The sequence below is a fragment of the Rhinoraja longicauda genome, chromosome 15 (genome assembly GCF_053455715.1).
Source record: "Rhinoraja longicauda isolate Sanriku21f chromosome 15, sRhiLon1.1, whole genome shotgun sequence".
Classification (NCBI taxonomy): Eukaryota; Metazoa; Chordata; class Chondrichthyes; order Rajiformes; family Arhynchobatidae; genus Rhinoraja; species Rhinoraja longicauda.
Window position 1 is genome coordinate 22,352,212 of NC_135967.1, and position 18,290 is coordinate 22,370,501.

Sequence of the window (18,290 nt, forward strand, 5' to 3'; positions counted from 1 at the left end):
ACTTACTTTTGAAGAAAATTAGCACCTTTACAACTCTCAAACAGTATAGTAATACAGGGGTCGTTTCTGGCAAATGTTTTTCCAGAAGGCAATAAAATGGTCTGCCTCTTTTCATGTCTGCATTCTGGGAGCGGCTGAGAAAGATGGTGATTATTCCGATTGTATAATTTTACATCATCCCTTGAAGTATTTTGTCTGTCCATAGTTATTTCAATGTTGCTGGATAGAAATGGATGAATTCTGGGATAATTATTAATATGATTTCATGGGGTTAACCACATTTTAAATCATATTTTCTTTAAACTGATGGTTTGTGAACACTTATATATTCACAAATAAAATATTTTTGTCGTTTTGTCACAATAAGTAACATGGGCATGAAATAATATTAGCTGAATCAAGATTTTTTAAATTAAATGATTATTTTTTTCAAACCTTTGGCACTTTTCATTGATTGAATGAACTATGATTTATGAATTTAAAAATAGAAATGCTTGGAGTTTTTTTCATAAATTCTAAACGGAACATCCAAAGAGATCAGTCTGCAGAACATGACTCAACACAGGCCTCCAGCCAGATGTTGAGTACAACAAATGGAGTGAAACCCAATAGGCTGATACTTTCTGAAGAAGGGTCTCGACCCGAAACATCACCTATTCCTTTTCTCCAGAGATATTGACTGAACTGCTGTTATTCCAGCATTTTGTGTCTATCTTTAGTGTAAACCAGCATCTGCAGTTCCTTCTCACACCTCCTGAGAGGTTGGTATTTGGATTTCAAAATGGACACTGCTGCAAAGTTGGAGAACCAGTAAGAATTACCATTCTGTACACATGCCATGGTAAGTTGTTGCTTCAAATTAAAACAGAAAATGCACACTCGATTGACTTATAAATTATAAACAATTTTAGGAAAATTATCTGCTTCAACAGAATTAGTAAATGCTGTAAAGACCTCTGTGTGTAAAAAATGTCACAGAGCTGATAAAACAAAAATGCCCCCCCCCCAAAACATATAAACTACAAAGGGATTTTTTTGTGGAGCATGAAAAACAAGTAGGAGACTGCTCAGATATTTTACTATGTGATCAATTATATTGTATTGTGAAAATTAGACCTTGAACACTGAAATAAATAGAAAGCCATAAGTGTTTGAGTTATGTTATCACAGATGCATGGTGACAATTAGTTAGAGAAGAAGAATAACTAATAAGAAGGTCCTTGAACTGGTACAAATAAAGAGATAAATGGCAATACTGATGGATGATGGAAAAGTTTCACTGAGGATACAGTATTCAAAGGTCACAGAAAGTATGGGTTTTGAATAGTAATAAATCAAAGCAAATGGTGGCTGAGTAAAGGAAGATGGTACTTCATAAACTGGTACAATCTACTTCTTCAAAACATGGCAAGTATGGTGTGCACCAGGTACTGACTTTTTACATTGGAAGAGACATGAAGTGGGAAGAAGCTTTGATTGTGGAGTTGCAAAGGTTTGTGAAGGCTATGCCAGAACGTGATACAATATGGGGTCTTATACAGTACATACCTTTATAATTGCCCTGATTTAAGTTGAAGGTACTTGTCCCTCAGAAATTTTATCATGTTACAGTCACTCGAATGAAGGAATTTCTAGAACTAGACAGGTTGTGAAAATATTAAAAGTTTATATAAGAGAGTGTGTACTTATATCAGATATCGGATTTTGTTGGACAAGGCCCAGACTTGAAGTTGGCATCAATGGTCACTTACAATAGACAATCGACAATAGACAACAAGTGCAGGAGTAGGTCATTCGGCCCTACGAGCCATTCAATGTGATCATGGCTGATCATTCTCAATCAGTACCCTGTTCCTGCCTTCTCCCCATACCCCCTGACTCTGCTATCCTTAAAAACTCTATCTAGCTCTCTCTTGAATGCATTCAGAGAATTGGCCTCCACTGCCTTCTGAGGCAGAGAATTCCACAGATTTACAACTCTCTGACTGAAAATGTTTTTCCTCATCTCCGTTCTAAATGGCCTACCCCTTATTCTTAAACCATGGGCCCTGGTTCTGGACTCCCCCAACATTGGGAACATGTTTCCTGCCTCTAACGTGTCCAACCCCTTAATTATCTTATATGTTTTGATAAGATCCCCTCTCATCCTTCTAAATTCCAGTGTATACAAGCCTAGTCGCCCCAGTCTTTCAACATATGACAGTCCCACCATTCCGGGAATCAACCTAGTAAACCTACGCTGCACGCCCTCAATAGCAAGAATATCCTTCCTCAAATTTGGAAACCAAAACGGCACACAGTACTCCTTGTGCGGTCTCTTTAGGGCCCTGTACAACTGCAGAAGGACCTCTTTGCTCCTATACTAAACTCCTCTTGTTATGAAGGCCAACATTCCATTGGCTTTCTTCACTGCCTGCTGTACCTGCATGCTTCCTTTCAGTGACTGATGCACTAGGACACCAAGATCTCGTTGTACGTCCCCTTTTCCTAACTTGACACCATACCTGTGACAAATGTTGAAGGGTGATTTTACCGGACTTTTTCACTCTGGAGAGTGAAGGCAAGGACTCAATAGCAATCGGGTTGGATCTGACATGAACCGAAGCTGTGGTTGTGGAGCCTATCCAGCTCTCAAGGTTGTTTGAATATTTCATATGTCTCCAATACTCAGAGATAAATAAAATAAATAATTAAAAACAATAGAAATGACATGGAAATAACATAAAACATTAACGTAAATCAAAAACAATGATTAACTTCCCTTTAGAATCCCGATTTAAATCTATATTTGGAACTCCAGAATTGAACAGCTGAACAAGTTCTGGACATAGATTTCATTGATTGAATGTTGGTCATAATGAGTATGATTCAATCCTAGGTATTAGATGATTTTTTGAGCTGTCTTTCAGTGATATAATGTAATATGCAACAGAGAATTAAAGTCATTCAAGCTCCAGACAGATTCAATTTGGTAGATGCGGTGAAGACAAATGCACTTTGTGATTATGAATCTTTCACTCAATGTATTATGTCCCAGTTGGTTAAAATGGAAATCAAGAAGCTTGATGGTTGCAGATATTTTCTATTTGCCAAACGGTGTATCACATAAATAAATTTACTCAGATTTCTTATTGCTATTCAAAATGTAAAACACATTTTTTTAAATGTGGAAGCCTATTTAATTGTAGTTCTCTTTTGTGCCAAATGTGTTTGTGCTTTGGTTGATCTTCCACAATCCATTAATCATTTGGAGTTATTTGGAAACCATTAACATGAAGGTACCTCAAAGACATGATACCAGTAAAATTGATATTGGCAGAATTACTGTTTGCTTGGTATGAAATGTGTACGCATTGATTTGAAAAAAATACCAGAATACAGGTTAGTGGACCAAAAGGCGAGTGGCGAGGTACTGTTATAATTAACCCAGTTCAGACTCTGCATTTTAGACTCTGCAGGACTACTGTTATATATTGATAAAGTTAGAAGCACGATCACTCAAAATAATTTCCCATTTTCGGGCAGAGTTATTGTTCCAAATTCGACTGGAGATTCATCAATAGTACCTTGCATTACTTTTGAAGTATGGTCTGGTGCAGGATAAGTTGTACTTCTCAGAGCATTAATTAATTAATCAATCCTCAGAACTTAAATCAGTAAGTTGTGCCACAATGACCTTTTAAAACAAAACTGGATAGAAATTTCAACAGGAATTTGAATCATCATTATTTCACATATTGTCGGCTTATGATTGGTGTTATTTGTCACTCATTCTCAAGTAACACAACTGCGTCTAGTTTATAGTGTTGCAATGTATGTGGAAATGACTGATTAGATCAATCTTGCCTTGAAAGTTCCTTCCTTTCACACAGGGTAACTGAGGTACAGGGTTGCAAAAACATCAGTGACTCTTGATTTACAAAATTCTCTTCTTTTCTTTGCTTCCACCATTCTAGCTTCCTTATATAAACGGGCACCACTTTTTATGCAGTACACCAAGCAGGATGATTGAATGCCTGTTGTTTCCAGTGGAAAATGTCAATGTTGAAACTCTTCAGGGGTGTTCTAAGGGATTCTATGAATCTTTTTTATGCTGTTCACCACGTGACCGTATGCCCTCAGTCAGTGCTACATAAAGTAACTGTTTGGCTTGCTGTCATCAGTCATTCCACTGACATATCCTGCCCACCTGATCTATGATTCTTTCAGCAATGTGTAAATGCGTGGGAGGTTTGACTGGGACAGAATCGGTGTGTCTGGATCTTGTCTTGCTACTTGGTGTGATGTATTCTGCACAGACAGATCATTGGAAATAGTTAAGCTGTCTGGCATGTCTCCTGTGCACTATCTGTGCCTTGCAAGCAGAGAGTAAAGTGGATACAATAATAGCATGAAACTTCTTCAGCTTGTCTGTTAGGCTGATTCCACTTCGTATCCACACCTTACTTCCCAGTCTTCCAAAAACAGAGCTGTTATTTGGCTATCCTGCTGTTGTCTTCATCATCAGTGTTGGCAGATCTCGAGAGTGTATGCCAAGGTACTGTATGTGAATTTGCCCAAGACAGAGAGTTTAGTTTAGTTTAGTTTAGTTTAGTTTAGTTTAGTTTAGTTTAGTTTAGTTTAGTTTAGTTTAGTTTAGTTTAGTTTAGTTTAGTTTAGTTTAGTTTAGTTTAGTTTAGTTTAGTTTAGTTTAGTTTAGTTTAGTTTAGTTTAGTTTCGTTTCGTTTAGAGATACTTTGCCATTAACAAGGAGGTTTGGTTCTATGTATGGGATGTTTGATACAGCATTATTTCTGTTTCTATGTGCTAACTAATTGTGGGGCCAAAGTGGCCACAGGCACTGGAAATGTATCCAAGATTCTTCTAAACTTGCATTGATAATGCAGTCAGCAAAAAAGATGGAGTCCCTTAAGGTGGTTTCTCGTACTTTATTTTTGGCTGAGAGTCTGCTTGGGTTTAAAAAAGCACAGTAAGTCTTGTTTCCAAGATTGATTCCATCTTCCCTATTAGAATAGGCATCAGGCAGACCATAGAGGACATCATACTAATTTGTATGGGGCATGCATATCACCTTGTTTCACACCACTGATAACCAGAAATGGGTCTGAAGACTCTCCATTATCCAGTACTCCGGCTATCATATCATCATGGAGTTGTCAGACAATTGTAATGAACTTTCTGGGCCTGGTCATCCATAGACCCTCACAACAAACAGTGTTGAAAGCTTTACGGAGATCGACAAAGGCGGTGAATAAACTGCAATTTTGTTATGCTATTTTCCTTGGAGTGGTCTTGCTGCAAAGATTATGTCTACCATTCCACGTCCTTCATGAAAACCACATCGGCTTTCTAGGAATAGGCCTCCCATAAGGTAAGTGATCAGTCAGTTCAACAGGACCCTAGTGAGTCAAGAGTAAAGAGACTATTCACTTACACTTGTATACATGTGTAATAGAGGCATCTTTGGAGTCCTGGGCTGCTTTTTTCTTTGTTCCAAAGATCAGTCAGTTTTCTCAATCACCAATGAGCCCCCTTCTTTCAAGAGTTCTGCTGGGATAGTAACTGTGCCTCAAAATGTTCCACATGATAATCGTGACACTGAGTTTGGAACTTCCACCAGGTCTGGGGATTCAGCAAGAATGAGGTATGTTGAAAGTTGCAGATGGTCTATCTGGACAGAGTGGATATGTTCAGCCCATCTCTGCAAGATCTGCTTCTGCTCAGTGATTCAGTGATGATGTCAGTCTATCGGCACTGAGGAGAGGTGAATCACCAGGTGGGTGAGGGCCATACACAGATTCTAGAGCAGATTAGGAATTCTTAGAGGCTTTCCGATTAAGGTAGCTCTATATTTCAGCTGCCTTCTTACTGAACTACTGTTCATGCATCTTGCAGAGCTTTGTTTGGACATTGCTACAAATGTTGGGAAAGGCATCTTTTTCAAGGTGGATGCTGGATTCTGTGGTTTGCGTTTCTTATCAAGCAGAGACTTGATTTCTTCATCATTTTCATAAAATCAGTCTGGTTAATTCTCTGTGATGGTTCATCGGTAGATCAGTATATGCTGTCTCTGAGCAGGATCTTAATCCTTCTTGATGCCATCTGGACTGAGGTTCTGATTAGCTAGCCAGTTGTTTAACTCTGCTACAAACTTATGTTTCACTGTATCATTCTTGAGTTGGTTTACAATGATTAATTTAATAGAGTTTGTGTCTTGGGGATGGCTCGGTATAAAATGTGGAGATTGTGTTTGGTGGTGGTATGGAGGCTGTGATCTGTCCAATATTCCGCACCACACATGACTGCAGTCACTCTTGTACCTTGCTGGTCTGTTTTCTTGATAATAACATAGTCAATTATATGCATGTGCTTAGAGCATGGCTGCATTCAAGAAGATTGGTGATGATTTGGTTGACAAAAGATGATATTGGTTATGTTTAGATCATCCATGTTGAACAGTCTGAGGAGCAGCAGGCCATTAGTGTTACGCTTTCAAACTCTGTTTTTCTCAATGCTTCCTTTGCAGGCTTAGTCTGTCCCAAGTCTTGCATCAATGTCTGCAGGGATGATGAGTTTCTCTGACCTATTTACAGTCCAGATCTTCATAAAATTTGTCTTAGGATTCATCATCATTTATCATTGTGGAAGCACAGACACTGACCAGAGAAGGACTATTTTTGTCCTTCAATCGAAGTAGCAGTAATACCTGTAGCTAATACTTTGTGAAACGACTAGTTCAAGATTATTTAGAAAATCACATCCATTTTGATAATTTGGAATGTCACTGACTTTATTATATTACCAAGAAAACCTCCTTTTGTATTGCATATTAAAATGCACCATTTCATTTGAACATATTCTCTTGCAGTTCCCATTAATGGTGATGCTTTGAAACAAAACAAGAATTAATTATTAGCACTTTGGAATCTTTGGAATAATTTTATCTTTTTTTTTTACAGGGACAATACAGTCAAAGTTATGATTAAGGATAATTGTTGACCTATATTCAGCTTCAATCCTTGTGCAATCACTATCCAATATTAATTACTTCGGCATTTTCTAAGTGAGCACATTGCTAATTGATAGTAAAAGACCAGAGCATGTATTTAATGCATACAGTTAGAAAAATAAAATCATTAAATGGTGATAACAAATTCATTGCAACAGTCATTAACCCTACAATTATCTGCTAAAGCAAACAGATGGCTGTGTGCCAATTTAAAAAAAACAGCACAAATCTCCCAACTCAAAGCTGGAAGTTTTAGTGGGAAGTTAAATCCTACATTTATTTGGAATTTTAACCTGTGTTTTAGTTATTGAATTAATAAAAGAAATCTGGACTTAACTGGATTTTTTTTTGTTTGAAAGTGAGTAGAGATTTTTTTCGAATGCTCCAATAAACGGAAAGCAGAAGCAATGTACCTGGGCAATGTACCTGGGCAATGTACCTGGGCAATGTACCTGGGCAATGTACCTGGGCAATGTACCTGGGCAATGTATTTGTCCAGCCCATATGGAGCACATTGTTTTGAGCTGCTCAGTGCTGTTGAGCTGAGGAAGGCAGAAAATTATGGGATGCTTGTAACCATCATGAGATTTATTTCAATGTCTTACATGATGCCATTTAACCTCATGGGATATGGTTAATCTTGGGGAATGCCGGGGCTACCCCTCTCACTCCCCTCCACCTCCCTCCCCCACCCCCTCCCTACCCCTCCCTCTCCCCTCCATCTCCCTCCCTCCCCCCTCCCCTCTCCCCCTCCCCTATCCCCCTCCCCTCTCCCCCTCCCCTCTCCCCTCTCCCTCTCCCCTCTCCCTCACCCCTCTCTCTCATCCCCTCCCTGCCCCCCTCCCACCCGGGAGCAACCGGCGGTTGCCGTAGCGACCCGCCTCCCGGCCCAGGTGGCCGCCATTGGTGGAGCAGGGGTGGGGGGGGAGAGTCCTGTCCCGTCCCGATGCGGGGATCTTCAGTGGTAGATGGCAGTGGCTCTCCCACTGTTACTGAGCCGCTTGATTCTGGGCGGTGTGGGGAAGGCGCTGAGCCGGCCGTGGAGAGGAGGGGGGACGGGGAGCCGAGGGGACGCCCGGCGCCATGCCCAGACCTCAGCCTCCACCTCCACCTCCACCAACGCCCAGCCACACCGCTGCTGCTGCTGCTGCCGCCTTTCCCCTTGGCTCACCTCAGGCTCGTGGTTACCCGGTCACATCCAGGCCCAGGCCCAGGCTCCGGCTGCTTCCCCCGGCACCAGGCCTGGCTTTCCTGCCCCCAAAAGACAGGCGGCTGAGCCCTGTTCTATGGGCCCCAACTGCACAGGCGCGGATGCGTTTGTTTTGCGCACATGCGGATGCGGCGGCCATCTTACATAAGTACCAGATCAACAGAGCCCCAACTATGCATGCGCGTTTTTTTAAACTTTAAAATGTGAATAACTTAAAAAATATAACACCGATTTCAATGAAACCTCTTCCATAGGACCATGGGACGATGGTGAGTAAGGTGGGCCTAAAATTGTTGTGCTATCGTGTACTGTTTTGGCTGTGGTTCAGGAACAAGTGAACAAACAAGAGTTTTAGTATATAGATGTTTTAGATAACCAAGGGATGTATTAAACTAACTTAGGAGAGCAGTTATGAGGCAACAATATGGTATGGGTCTGCAATTACTAATGCTGACAGAAACCTTCTTGGAAATAAACTGACATTTACACAGCTTGATGGACTAATGCAGTTTGTTACCATTGTGTCTTCATATAGTGACCAGAGCTATATACCAGACCACTTCTTTGGTCTGCATTTTTACCTACTGACTAATTTAATGTGCTTTGAAGTGGAAAATAATTTATCGCTTTGCAATGCTGTGTTGATATGGGGAAAAGTATATCCAAAAAGTGACTACTTCAGCATCTTCTGCTATTTTACATTTTGTTTGACAATGACAATGCATTGATAATTTGCCAAAATAATAGTCCCAGCAAATCCAGTGGATCTGCTATCGGCGCTGCTACTCTTTATCTGTTCTTTGACCCTGTAAAGGTAATGCTTACTCGAAATCCAAATAGTCATTAATTTGCAGTAATCTCTTCAAGGATTTGAATTGTTTTTTTCTGAAAATATAACTTATTTCTTTAAATCTTGCAATTTTCAAATCAATAATACAACCTTGTAAATTTGCAAAAATTATCTTAATCAGAAAGAAGAGTGAAAATGCAATTCTCAAAACAAACCCACTGCAACAATTGCCATGTTTAAAAGCTCCAAAAGTAATTACAGTTATATAATTATGGGCCCTTCAGAAACTTGCACTAGGACATAAATGCACTCTGCACAGTTTACCATGCAAGATTAAGCCACAATAGTCTTGTCAACATAAATAAATTATGAATAAATTCTAACAGCAGCTGCACACTAATGAAATATGATGACCTTCAGTTTTGAATTGGATTCACTTTTAAATGAGTGAATTCAAGAATGCTGGTATGTTAGTAGGTGAAATGTACAAGCACTCAGTACCAATGCCCACACAATCCAAAACCCAAGGAATAATCTTGCAGCACACTGTGGTCTCCGAATTCCTTTGATATTAGCTAAATCAAGCCCTACACACCGAGATAAAAGAAGTGCAGATACTAAAAATGCTCAACAAATTGGTTTGAATTTATAAAGAGAGGACTGGTGAAACATATCTAGGTATTAGAGTTTTTACTTTGAATTGAGAAATTATGTAAAATGCACGATAAAATGCATAGTTTGGGTTACTGTCCAAGATTCTGATAGGATTAATTATCATCATCACAATTATAAATTCTTGATGTATTTAATAGAACAGTGGATAGAAATGTATTTACAGACAAGTCATTGAACATGGAAAATTGGAAGCAATGTGTGTAGTACTTGACTAATAAATATTTGTTCCCTTGACAATAATATTCTTCAATATATTAGTCTGGAGGAGAAAAGAGACAAATATGAATTGATATTGACATCACAACAATGCTGATCAAATGCTATTTGATATAATTAGGAAGATCCTATTTCATTTGGTGTTATTGATTTGACACAGTAATGCATGTGATGTAAGTTAAATATTTAATGCTATCACTATATCCATGAAATTCAATTTTCTCCATCTCCATTGATCGCTTTGTCACTGACTCCACAGCCTACTCTGCTGCAAGTATCAGCAACACAATCAGTAGCAGACCACGTACTGATCTTTGCCTCTTCCCTGTATTCTGAGCTCTCTCCAGCAAGGTGCTATCTGAAGCATATGGTAGCGCATGGATGTGGTGCATTCAGTGAAGATTAGTATCAAGCTTCTACATTATGGCTGTCACTGGCATACATATAATTTGCTCACAATGACATTTGATATCATCTTTCAAACAGAAGAATTATTAAGAATTGTGAAAGGTGTAATTGCCTGTGAACAAGCTAAATCTTACATGGAATTCAAATGCATAAATAGTCTTCACTCTTATCTTTTAGTTTTAGTCAATTTAGTCAATAAGTGCAATTCATTGTACGATGGGTAATATCTGATAGGTTTTCTCTTCAGAGGTTGCACCATTCCACCAGAATGTATGCTCAAAAACACAGAGGTCCCACACTGCCAACAACACTTGTTGTGTTTACGAGGGAAAGAAACATAGAAAACATAGAAAAATAGGAGCAGGAGTAGGCCATTCGGCCCTTCGAGCCAGCACCGCCATCCAATATAATCATGGCTGATCATCTAAACTCAGTACCCTGTTACTGCTTTTTCCCCAAGATCTAAATCTAACTCTCTCTTGAAAACATCCAGTGAATTGGCCTCCACTGCCTTCTGTGGCAGAAAATTCCATAAATTCACAACTCTCTGCGTGAATTTTTTGTTCCTCATCTCAGTCCTAAATGGCCTCCCCCTTATTCTCAAACTGTGACCCCTGGTTCTGAACTTCCCCAACATCGGGAACAATTTTTCCTGCATTTAGCCTGTCCAATCCTTTAAGAATTTTATATGTTTCTATAAGATCCCCTCTCATTCTTCTAAATTCCAGTGAATACAAGCCCAGTCGACCCATTTTTTCATCGTATGTCAGTCTGGCCATCCCGGGAATTAACCTGGTGAACCTACGCTGCACTCCATCAATAGCAATAATGTCCTTACTCAAATTAGGAGACCAAAATTGCACACAATACTCCAGGTGCAGTCTTACCAGTACCTGGAGTACTGTGTGCAGTTTTGGTCTCCAAATTTGAGGAAGGATATTCTTGCTATTGAGGGCGTGCAGCGTAGGTTCACTAGGTTAATTCCCGGAATGGCGGGACTGTCGTATGTTGAAAGGCTGGAGCAATTAGGCTTGTATACACTGGAATTTAGAAGGATGAGGGGGGGATCTTATTGAAACATATAAGATAATTAGGGGATTGGACACATTAGAGGCAGGAAACATGTTCATCTAATACCTAGGATTGAATCATACTCATTATGACCAACATTCAATCAATGAAATCTATGTCCAGAACTTGTTCAGCTGTTCAATTCTGGAGTTCCAAATATAGATTTAAATCGGGATTCTAAAGGGAAGTTAATCATTGTTTTTGATTTACGTTAATGTTTTATGTTATTTCCATGTCATTTCTATTGTTTTTAATTTTATTTATCTCTGAGTATTGGAGACATTTGAAATATTCAAACAACCTTGAGAGCTGGATAGGCTCCACAACCACAGCTTCGGTTCATATCAGTTCCAACCCGATTGCTATTGAGTCCTTGCCTTCACTCTCCAGAGTGAAAAAGTCCGGTAAAATCACCCTTCAACATTTGTCACAGGTATGGTGTCAAGTTAGGAAAAGGGGACGTACAACGAGATCTTGGTGTCCTAGTGCATCAGTCACTGAAAGGAAGCATGCAGGTACAGCAGGCAGTGAAGAAAGCCAATGGAATGTTGGCCTTCATAACAAGAGGAGTTTAGTATAGGAGCAAAGAGGTCCTTCTGCAGTTGTACAGGGCCCTAGTGAGACCGCACATGGAGTACTGTGTGCAGTTTTGGTCTCCAAATTTGAGGAAGGATATTCTTGCTATTGAGGGCGTGCAGCGTAGGTTTACTAGGTTGATTCCCGGAATGGTGGGACTGTCATATGTTGAAAGACTGGGGCGACTAGGCTTGTATACACTGGAATTTAGAAGGATGAGAGGGGATCTTATCAAAACATATAAGATAATTAAGGGGTTGGACACGTTAGAGGCAGGAAACATGTTCCCAATGTTGGGGGAGTCCAGAACAAGGGGCCACAGTTTAAGAATAAGGGGTAGGCCATTTAGAACGGAGATGAGGAAGAACTTTTTCAGTCAGAGAGTGGTGAAGGTGTGGAATTCTCTGCCTCAGAAGGCAGTGGAGGCCAGTTCGTTGGATGCTTTCAAGAGAGAGCTGGATAGAGCTCTTAAGGATAGCGGAGTGAGGGGGTATGGGGAGAAGGCAGGAACGGGGTACTGATTGAGAGTGATCAGCCATGATTGCATTGAATGTCGGTGCTGGCTCGAAGGGCTGAATGGCCTACTCCTGCACCTATTGTCTATTGTCTATTGTCTATTGGCCCTGTACAACTGTAGTAGGACCTCCTTGCTCCTATACTCAAATCCTCTCGCAATGAAGGCCAACATGCCATTAGCTTTCTTCGCAGCCTGCTGTACCTACATGCTTACTTTCAGTGACTGATGTACAAGCGCACCTAGGTCTCATTGCACATCCCCTTTTCCGAATCTGACATCATTCAGATAATAATCTGCCTTCCTGTTCTTGCCACCAAAGTGGATAACCTCATATTTATCCACATTATACTGCATCTGCCATGCAACTGCCTACTCACCCAACCTATCCAAGTCACCCTGCAGCCTCATAGCATCCTCATCGCAGCTCACACTGCCACCCTGCTTTATGTCATCTGCAAACTTGGAGATGTCACATTTAATTCCCTCGTCTAAAACGTTAATGTATATTGTAAATAACTGGGGGCCCAGCACCGAGCCTTGTGGCACCCCAAGATTAATAGTGTGGAAATTGGTAAACTCAGTGTCACACTGGTGTAATTCATGGTTTAGTCGAGTACAATGCTGTCGCTGAGTCACAGGTTTGTAGGTTTGTTGATCCAGACCAGGCCCGCCACGAGATTTTATCCAGCCCGCAGCAAGCTCTTAACACGTTCCATGCAGCGGGCTATAAGCGATTTTGGTATCCGATTGTGCATGAGCCGATCAAAGGTCACGCGTGCTAAGCTTTTTTTTCAGCTGGTCGCCTGATTGTAAACAAACCTTTGTTTCATCGTTTTTTTCCATTTTTTCTTCGTGGAGGTAGAAAATAATGTTTTCAAAACTGTTAATTTGGTGTACATGTGGTTAATTAGTGAAAACTACAATGATTTTGTAGTTTTTTTTTTGCTTTATGCTTAACTTGTCCCGGAGCCATGGAACCGCGGCAGCAGCAGCGGGGACTAGAGGCAGAAGCTGCCGGCACAGTTTCACCGGAGAGCGGATCGCCACCGACCCAGAGCCGGGAAAAGGCAAGAGATCGCAGCGCCCCCTCGCAAACAACAAACTCAAGGAAACTTTCCTCCTCGCCACCGCCACTCACCCCAGGGCTTCTGAACAACAACTCCAACACTTGTGTTTCCTGCATTTATTGTTGTTATTTCAGTTTTCTATTATCTTTGTCATTTTATTCTCATCTATTAAGTAATTAATTTCTGGACATAGATGCATTATCATTGTTGTGCTAAGATTTTCTTTGCCCATATTTAATATGAACAATATGCAAAGGACTTTGCTTTTCATTTTACATCACCTCAATCAAGTCAACTAGTAATATATCTAAACACCATGAAAATAAATAAAAGGTTAAAGATGAGAAGTTTTGTTATTATTCTAAATGTAACTATGACTTACCATACATAATAGTTCACATAAATATATTGATGGGGGTGAATGACAGTTTTGGCATGATAGAATCAATTTTGGATGCCATTATTTATGGGTCTATTTTTAAACAGTAGCTTGTTTTCTGATCCTGAGGACTGATGCATCCAGCAGAACACATAAATAGCAATTGTTAGGGAAAGTGTTTCAACCCGTTTAAGCAATAGTAACAACAATATTAGTCCCTCAGTGGCACCCCAAAGTACTCTGTCAATTTGAACTTTAGCTGTCGTCTTTAAAACAACCACTTGCTGCAGAAACTTTATGTGTGCTACAAGTCTAATGCTGCCTAACAACTGCACAGTCCTCTATATGACATTGTCCAGATCCGGAAACACATCTGTGAAACAAATGTTTTAGCCCCACTCGTCCTCTCCTAAGATGTAACTGTCACCAGGCGTTGGAAACTATTTTCAGTAGTTACTGTTCCAACCCATCAAGCTTTCTAAGTATGTCAACTCTGATCGCTCTGGTGGAAGGATCAGCTAATCCACTGGGTGGCGCCGTCAACGATGGCAGCCTCGCCAACAGTCTATCTGTCTTTTTGTCCTTTTTGTTATTTTTAGTGTGTTTTAAAAGGATGGGTTAATGTTTTCTGGTTAGTTTTATGTGAGCAGTGGGGGAGAGGTTTGGGGGAAACTTTTTTCAATCTCTTACCTTGCCGGAGATGCGATTGTTTTCCGGGTTGTATCTCCAGCCGTTCTGCTGCCTAACATCATGGAGCTGGTGGCCTTGCTCGAGACTGACTTTGAGCCCCACCAAGGGGCTGTGGACTTACCATTGGAGCCTGCGATCCCATGCCTGGGATCGATGCTCCAAACGCGGCCTGCGGATTTCAACACCGAGGAGCTCACACTCGGGTAGAGACTGATGTCGGGGAGCTCCAAAGTCGCAGGAGATTCGATCAGCCCCAACCCGGGGTCCAATCGCTTGGTGCAGGGGAGCTGAGATCCTCCCAATGCAGGGGCTTGATTGCCCTGATGCGGAGGGCCCGACTGCTGGCTGCGGGAGCCAAGATCATCCCATCATGGAATGCTCGAGGCCTCTGACCACGGGAAGACAAAGAGGGGAAGAGATTGAACTTTTTTTTTAAACCTCCATCACAGTGAGGAATGCGGAGGAGTTTTGTGTGTTTTGTTGCTTTTTACAAATCAAATCCCTCCTATGTTGCAAAACATACTTGGCTAATAAAGTATGATTATGATTATGAATATGATTATTATTGTCTGACCCAACATTTCCATAATTATTAATAAAATGTCTGAGTAAATCTCAATGTCATAATTGAAGTCCAATTTGTTTCTTGATCATACTAATTCTGATTTAGCATGATTCCCTGTTCAGATTAATAGGGCTTTCATGCCGATTAGAACATACTTTTGCTGTCACAGAGCAGGAATTTACCATTTCTGCCTTCTGAGACAAGGAATTGTATATGAATAACTCAATTTGACATCCCTTTAAATCAGAGAAAATTCTGCAAATTAGTGGCAAAGAGAAGACAGTACCAATAAGAATGTACGGCCAGTAAGGTGCATTTGCTAATTAAACAAATTCATCTGGACTGACTAATTCAACAAATTCATCTGGACTGACTAATTCAACAAATTCATCTGGACTGAGAAAATGTTATTTAAAACAGCCTGCAGAGAGGAGTGAAATCTCAGAGGAACTTGTATTAATACATATTCCTGGGAACAAAAGGATGAAGAAGTTAATCAGAAGCATTTTAATTGCAGCTTCAAGTTTGCGTGTGCAAAGGAATACATTTTTACCGGGTACCTGCATTGGGAACATATATGTTAAAGCAATTAAGATGTGAATGTTCACACAATTTCCGGCCATTTTATTGTGATGGGGTAAGCTGCTTTTTTTTACATTAGGTTTTGAAAGCGTGAGGTAACCGATGCTAAAATGCATCGTGCACACTTGCACTATGATGGTGCAACTGTCACTGGCTCATTCTTCCAGTAAGTCACAGGCAATATATATAAACAGATGAGATGGGTTTGTGAATACCTGGATGTAATGCTGCCTTGTCGTAAATAATTGAAAATGTCACACTTCAAAGCATAGAGTTATTACCACCGGTTTGCCTAAGATGCTATCATTGTAAATCTCTGCACTCTATAAAGGGCAACCAATTCAGAATTTCTGCAATAGATATTTCATAGAATTGCACTTCTAAAGGTAGATTCACAGAAAAAGAATTTTTCTTAAATGCTAGATGATAATTTAATGGATTTGCATTCAACTTTGCTTTTTATATTGCAACCATTTCATTGACTTGGAGAATGACCTTGACTAAATGTAGATCAGAAGGGTTGAATCCAATCCTTACCTTCTCTAATTGGCTAACAGGCAATGATATAGGGACTGATGTCATGGACAACCAGGGTGGTGGAGTCAGAGCCAGCACTGTCACTCTACCTTGGATGATGCATCAGAACTGCTAGTTGTGTAGGAAAATAACTGCAGATGCTGGTACAAATCAAAGGTATCACAAAAAGCTGGAGTAACTCAACGGGTCAGGCAGCATCTCAGGAGAGAAGGAATGGGTGACGTTTCGGGTCGAGACCCTTCTTCAGACTGATGTCAGGGGAGGGGGCGGGACAAAGAAAGGAGACAGGAAGACAGTGGGAGAACTGGGAAGGGGAGGGGAAGAGAGGGACAGAGGAGCTATCTAAAGTTAGAGAAGTCAATGTTCATTTCGCTGGGGTGTTAGCTGCCCAAGTGAAATATGAGGTTCTGTTCCTCCAATTTGCAGTGGTCTAACTATGACAATGGAGGAGGCCCATGACAGAAAGGTCAGACTGGGAGTGGGAGGGGGAGTTGAAGTGCTGAGCCACCAAGAGATCAGGTTCGTTGAAGCGGACTGAGCGAAGGTGTTGAGCAAAACAATAGCCAAACTTAGTCAGTTAGAGGTCAAATTACTTGACCCTTGGAAAACCCAACAACCCTTTTTTTGGAGAAGGCTATCCAGAACAATTAAGACAATAGGATTTACTTAAATGACAGTATGCGTTAAATTAAATGTAAAGCTTAAGTTTTCACAGCTATACCCAGATTTTGCATAAGTTTTCCTTTGTTCCAAAGTAAAGATGTCTTACACTGCATTGTTTTATAAGTCTGTAAGAGAAATAATGGAGTTGTCTACCACACTCATCCTGGAGAAGGTGAACTCCATGTTCTGTGCAAGATCGGTTGTGGACTCTTCATTTTCAAGAATGTTTCATATTATACCTACCTACAATGGAACACTGAAATTCCAAGCAAGAATTTCAGTGTTCCATTGTAGGTAGGTATAATATGAAACATTCTTGATTCTTGACTCTTTCTACAAACTCTGTCCAACCTGTCCAACCATTATTTCTGTTTTTATTTTAACTTATACAATTGTTTTGGTTAATTTGGGTTGGTTTACGCTATTTTATCAGTTTCATGGGAAGAGTGAAACAGAGTATGGGTGGTAGGCTGAACTGTGTATTACCTGTCCTGTTCTAATGAGCTGCGAGAATTAATTTGGTTTCCAGGCTGCAGTGAGGCAAACAGGTGTGAGATATTGCATAACATGTTCACATACCCCCCCCCACACACACACACACACACTCAGTGTTGATACTGCTTTAAATTTCAAATGTTTTAGTTTAGTTTAGAGATACAGTGTGGAAACAGGCCCTCTGGCCCACCAAATCCGCACCGACCACCGATCCCTGCAGATTAACACTGGGGACAATTTACAATTTACACTTAAACCAGCCAATTAACCTACAAACCTGTACGTCTTTGGAAACTGGGAGGAAACCAAAGATCTTGGAGAATACCTGCAAGCACTGTAAGGCACCAGCTCTAATGGTGTGCCACCATGATTGTCCTGTTATGGCAAAGATATCAAAAAGATTTTTAAACACAATCTACATTTATAGCAGGAGATTGATTCAATTTGCAGACAGTCTTTTTTTAAATCAGAAATGAAAGGGAAATTACTGAATGTCCTTGATAATATTAATGAATAGAAATCACATTAATTAATAAAAGAAAGACAGATGTAAGTATCCAAAAGAGGATGTTAAAGATCAGATGGTTTCAGTATATATTTCTGATGATAGGCTTTAACCAAGCTGTTAGCACTATTTCTTCTCTCTGCAGATGCCAAATAAGAATATCTGAATATTTATCTTTTTATTTCCTTTTTGGTTATGGTTTCCAGCATTCCCCATATATTAATTCTTGGAACTTGGGTAGATAATAATTAAAAAGTGGTAACAGTGAAATATAGATTTATTATTCCAACTCATCCAGCATAACTGGACAAGGATTGTGTGAATGCACTTTCTTT